Raw genomic sequence first — 6,702 nt, forward strand, 5'->3', positions numbered from 1 at the left:
AACATTCCCATGGAAATGTCTTTCCAGAGTGGGCATTTTCCATCTCCATTACTGAGACGTAACTAATTCCATTTTCTTAGCATAGCAATGTACAGGGAATCCTCTGCTTTCTGCAATGAGTACTTTCCATGAATCACTCACCTCTTAATCATTACTCAACCCCTACCAGGGAGGCACTGTATGCTGCGCTCCACGTTGCCTGGACAGAAGCCTTTTACAAAGAACGAAAAGCATAGATGAAAATTAGATATTTTTTTTTAACCTACATAATAAATAAACAAATCTCTGAGTAATAAAAAGCAAGGACTCGGCAGGAAGATACAAAATATGCTAGCAATCTACTACAGTTGTACAACTACTCAGTTATTGTCAGGGCCCTAACTTTTAAACGCATGACACTATGCAACAGAACTGATTGGAAGTTTTGCGATACCTTATATGGAGTGACTTTCGCTAGAAAAATAGGTCAAAACAAGTCAGTAAGAATGATTTCCACAAGAGGGAGTCTAAGCGGAAAATGATCTGACTATTTTGATGCAGTTACAGTCTGGTTTACTGTCTTCAAAAAATACAGTTCCTGTAAGCACTTGGTATTTCCCCAAATACTACTCTGTTAACACAGACACTGTAACAGTTGCTTAACAGGTTTTAAAATTCAGAATTATTAAAACACCACACAGAAATCCATTGATTGTTTTTCTATCTATGGTTTAGTCCTAGTAGAGTTAGTCAAATGGTGTTAGCTTCCCTGTTTTTACAATATGGAATTCATGACGAGTAATCATCACTGTTGTCTGTGATGCCCTGGAGAGATCAACAGCCTGCAAAGGGTGTAAGGGTTGTGGGGTTTTTGGGGGGGGTGGTGTCCAAGTGTGTCTTCTTTTCCAGTGAAAATTCCAAGGAGTCCTGGCCCTTGCACTTGGCAGGCACACACATTGCAGCAGGCTTTCCTGTAGGGTTAGTAGCCCAGTCCCCCCGTTCCGAACTGCTTCCCAAATACAGAGGCAGAACACTGAACCTCTTCAGTGATGCTAACAGAACAGTGCTTTTCCCTGCCAGTGGCCACAGATACATCTTCAGGATTACTCAAAAGTTCTGAAAATCACTTTAATCTGAAGTCTGGGTTGTGGAGAACTTATTTCAGTTCTGAACAGAAATGAAAAGCAGTTTGGGAATATAATTACTGTTATTTATATACAAAGAAAATTAGAAGCCATTACCTGAGTAAGATTGGTCTTTTAAATCTGAAACTCCCAAATATGTTTTATGTAAAACATTCTTCATTTGTCAGATGAGGCAAAAGGCAATACAGATTTGCTTTAAAGGTTCTGGTTCTGAATTGGTTTGTATGCTTTTGTGAAATACTCCTATAAGGTTTAAAGTACAAAAAAGATGTGAGCAAGACAGAAGATTGAGTAAGGGCATCTGTAGTTCTTCTTTGATTCTTTTATTCTTGTGAGTGCTTGAAAGCCTGCAGCAGTTTTTTCAACAACAGTTATTGAGAAAAGGCTGACTTCAGCCTATTCATTCTGAACATCTGGACAGAACCTAACAACAGTAATTAAAACCCACTAAATTGGTAACAATACCAAATTGCTAGAGATGGGATACTGCCCATCGTCCCACCCTTCTTTGTGGATTCCTGCTAGGTCAATACAGCCTGCTCTTGAAAAGCCTTTTCTACGTGTCTCTTTCTGAAGTTTCTGTCAAGAAAGAACTGCATCCAAATTTTCTGGTCACATGAGCATTGCTCTTGGATTTATTTTTTTACCACAAACCCCAGGAAAAGTAAAGACTCAGAGTTAATACAGTTGATAGAAGGTTTGAAGATTCTGTTCTTTTCAAATAAATTACATACAATGATCTATAATATCTGCTTCCTTGTTTTAGAATGCATCCTTGTAAAATACTGTTTAAATAATGATTAAATGACACATCAGCATTCATGAAGAATGTGCAATTGAACGGTATGGAAAGTTACAGTCATTTTTTTATCCAAAACACTTTCTTTTTACTGAGGACAGCAATAAAGAGGCTTGCTTTAACCACTCAACTTGGACAGAGACACCTCCAGGCTGGGAAGTTTTGGTCCTCCCTCAGTCTCTCAGCCAAGGTCTGCTGTCAGTGGCCTCGCTACAATCCTGCTACCCCCAAAGTCACTGGGGGCAAAATACAGCTCTCTGGATTCCTGGCCCGGGAAATGCAGAGCAGAGGCGTATCACACAGCTTGCTTAGCAGACATATTTCTGAGACTGGAGGAAAAGAGTCGCCATACGTTTCTTGAGGATTCTAACACTCCTTTTTAACATAGTTCAGCCCAAGGACCAACAGACAATAACAAATTAAGGAAGCAGGTTGTAAGCCTTCAGAGCAGAAGGGGACTAATAACTGCTCTCCTAGGAGAAACACTCAGTGACTACTTTGCAACAAGCTGCTTTAAAATAAACAACCAATTTCTTTCTGCAAGACTCTCACATTTCGTATCCTTACTGGTAAAGACTTTCAACACTATTATCTTAATCCTACAACAGGTTCCTTTCCTAGTATTGTCCCCGACATTCTCTGAAAACATAATATTACTACTTATATTTTCAAAATTCTCTCTCTGATAAAATAAAATGTATTGGATCTACCTAATACACTACACTTAACAGTTTTACCAGTAATAGGTTTTATTATTACATAACTCTAAGTAAGTGCTTTCAACACAAAACATAATCCTCACAACATTCCTGCAAAGGGAGGTCTAATCCCCATGCTACAAATACAAAAACTGGAGAACAGTGTGGTTGAGGGCCCTGTCCTAGGGCACAAACACACCAAAAAGAAACAAGACCAGGCTTTCTGACTTGTAAATCCCAGCTCAAATCATGGCTAAGGCATGCTTTGGTGGGACTGTTGCTGTAAACAAATCATTGCATCTCAGTCAATTTTTAGTTTCCTTATTCAAGTAGATTTTCACAAAGAAAATGGCAAAAAAAATCAGGAAAAATCTCACAAATATCTATAACGTTGTTTGCACAAGAAGCTTGAGAAACTCCATGATAAATATCTTTTAATGCCTGATGAAGTGGTTAATTTACTCAGTTACTTCATGGATATAGGGACCCACAATTCTTTCACAGCTCAAAGTGCACACACACACAGAACAGCAGGGCTCTGTCAAACTAGTAAACATTGTCTTTCCATTGGAACCCTGACATTTTCACACACTCATCAGCATCTGAAAACACTAAGAGGTGACAACAACACAGAAGAGCCGAAAACAAGTGTAGAAAAATCCATTTGGAATCACAGAGGAAGTAGGCCTTCTGCTGTTCTGTATGCATGGAAAAAAACTAGGGAACATGGTGCACAGCAAAGCTCAGCAACTTAAAGGAAATGTTAGACAGTTGGTCACTAGCTCCTTATTTGCAGTCTTAACAGCTGCTGTGAAATCATAACAGGTAATACCGCTATCACTAACACAAGTTTGTGTGTTCTACGGAAATACTGCTTCATCAAGTGCAGGAGAAACCTTATTATAACAGAAATGATCCATGAAGTGCGGCTACAGAAAACAACCACTTACAGTGCAACATGGAAGCAGTAATTAGCAACACTCAGGAAAATCTGTTACCCAGCAGCAACCATGACCAGCTCATCAGAATTTAAACTGTCACATGACAAACAGTCAATAAAAAGGTAGCTAAAGTAAGGAATGCCTGTTCAGACTTGGTTTGTTTGTCCTTCTTCTTCCCCTGAACCCAGCTTCTTTTTCTGGCTTTGTTCAAGTTTATGTAAGCAAACACAGAAGGAAGCTGCATGGGATTTTTCAGGAATTATTTTGAAATATACTTCTGTGGGAGCTGATCACCCACCATTGGATTGGTCTGAAATGACTAACTGGTTTTAACTTGTATTTTAATTCGAAGCTGCTAGGTTCTTCTTTTATATCTTACCACTTCAGTTCTGTGGTGTCTGTAGAAATATCCCTGTGGTCATTTTTTTGTTTTTAATTCCTTCTTTATGTTTTTTCAGTTCCTTCATCTCTTGTAAAATTGGTAGCCCCAAAACATGTCTGCATTGGCACTTACACAATCTCAAGCTTCAAATGGAACTTCTTAATATTGTAAGAAAATTTGGGCCAACAGTAATTCTGGTGTAAGTAGATGCAGATTAGCTGGATTCTCTTTGTTAATGTTGTCATTGAAGGCACGGAATGGAAGTAAAAAAGGAAGTATACCTTTGCCTGCCTGCCTTTGAACAGGCGTGTTGTTCAATCATGGCTCTCGAGTACATATAGCAATGACTCCAGTTGACAGAGTAAGTGCTCAGCATGACTCCTTTTATCCAGACTAAAGATTAAGCTGAGCTTCATTGGCTTTATTTGAGTTATTTTGGAGATCACATTACAACTCTGATGGCTGGTTAACTTCTCCTCTAGCTTAATCCTCAATGCTGTATGCAAGCTTGGATGTGTCATTTAGCAAGTAGCTTATATCTTAGTGGTTGGCCATCTGTCCCGTTGTGTGTCGTGTCGTCACCCCCCAAGACTGTTACAGCAGTAGAACTGTCTGTGAAATACCAGCATCAGCCTTTCAAAGACATGCAAGTTGTGTGGTTTTCCTGGTTAATATGACAACATAACCATAGACCAAACCTTAAAAGTGGTGAAAGAACGTCTGAGTCAATTGTCTTGCACAAGTCAAGATTAGACCCATGCAGAGCTTCTCACGAACAGAAAGCAATGATTAAATTTTTAGATATTTGTGCACAATTTCAAGGTATTTTCTCACTGAAGGACAACTATGTAGCAGTACTTTGCAAGTGTAGAATGTAAGGCTGGCACAACACAAGTTTGCCTCAGAATGTTTCTGCCCTTCTTATTCGCAGTGACTCCTGAGGCTCTTCCTGACATCAATACACTATCTTGAGTCTACTATAGATACAGATTTAATTCCATATCCCACTCTCTCTGCAGTGAGAGAGGTTTCTTCCTGAAAATCAACTCTCTCATGTCTTTCAGCGTGCCAAGCTCACTTTTTTTATATGGTCAACACCACAGCGGTGGCTGCATTTCCAGTTTAATAAGTTAGTTGTGGAAACTGGGACCTAAAATTTCCATGGGAACATTACAATTTCATCAATATTTTAAAAATAAATAAATAAATTGAACACTGTATTTTTAAAAGGTTGAATCATTTTAGATTAATCATATTTGACAGGTAAAAGAATTTTTGGTTTAGCTGTGTAATGATTATGTTAAATGCAATTCATATTATGCATTATGCCTCTATTTTTAATTAAGAACATAATTAAACTTTTGCATTTGGAATGGAACAACAACTTGAAAAAGCAGAATTTCCCATAGTTATTAGCTCTAATTAGGAGCCTGGCCCTTTGTAACTCTAAACAGTACCTTTACTTGATATGAACATGATGCACAACATCAAGTAGATAAGTTACGAAACCAAAATTCATGTGACTGTGTTACACTGTTAGTACCTCTTTGTAATGTATGTTCCTCATTTAATGAAAGGCTTACTATTCCCCTGGTTCTGCACAGCTCCCCCAGACAGTAGAGTCAAAATGGCAGACAGTTTTTAGCCCCTCTAAAATAGTCTGGAAAATAATGTTGTCATAAACCAAAAGGATAACAGCAGTCTTCTTCAGTTACAGCGATGACAGGGGAGAAATAGTGACCATTGCCTTTTATCATTAACCATGTCATTGTTACATTTCTATGCAATTCCAGCAGCAACTGGAGGCATTGTTGATGGCATAGAAACATTTTTGTAAAAAACCATACCGGGGTGGCACTGTCTTGGTACAATGCTTCTCTTGAGAACACAAAACAGTTCTCTGATTACATGATGTAGAGAGAAAGAAAAACAACAGCCGTCTGTGGCCTGCCTGCCTGTCTGATTCACCACAACTTGCTTGTAGTATCTAGGAAAAACTACATTAAAAAAATGCAAGAAGTTAGAAATTTCAGTTGTTTCTGAGTAATGTTGAAAATATATTACTAGCTCTCAGATATATTGCCCCATACAGTGTTTCACAAAAAATGGGTAATGGTAAATCGATTTTAAGGATCATGTTCCTTTCTAGAGCTTCAAATGTAACCACAGGAGGAATTAATCTGCTCAGTGTGATATATATACTGAATACATGAGCCATGAAGTCCATGTCTTCGTGTGTGTACTGTTATAACTCATCTGCTGCTGATAGACTTTGGAAATTAAAAGTTATGTTGAATTTCTTAGGAGCTTAAATGGGTTATTTAATCAATAATTATAACTTCTGTTACCCATGTCACCACAATTTGTTTACCAGGCTCATGTACGTATTATTGCCCGGGGGGCACTGACTTTTGCAAAGAAGATGTTCTGAGGAACGTTGCAGCTAACAAGCATCAAAAACTATCTACACATGGCTCAGGGCCAAAAAGCCACCTCTGTGCACACAGACATACCTGTGCACGCATACGCGCTCCATCGTAAGTAAGAGAGCGGGGCTGGAGGGACCGGGTTTCCACGAATAGGTGGCAGGAAGGCAGCGGCTGCTGGCTCTCCAGGCAATCGCAGTGCTGGCCCCAGCAGCCCTGCTCACCCCTCTCGCCGCGGCAGACAGCAGGAGCATGTCCCAGACCGCACCACTGGTTTATTATGATGTTCTACACTGTGTTGTAGAATGATGTTTAATTAGTGACTATAATCT

This window comes from Falco rusticolus, chromosome 9, assembly GCF_015220075.1.
Source record: "Falco rusticolus isolate bFalRus1 chromosome 9, bFalRus1.pri, whole genome shotgun sequence".
NCBI lineage: Eukaryota > Metazoa > Chordata > Aves > Falconiformes > Falconidae > Falco > Falco rusticolus.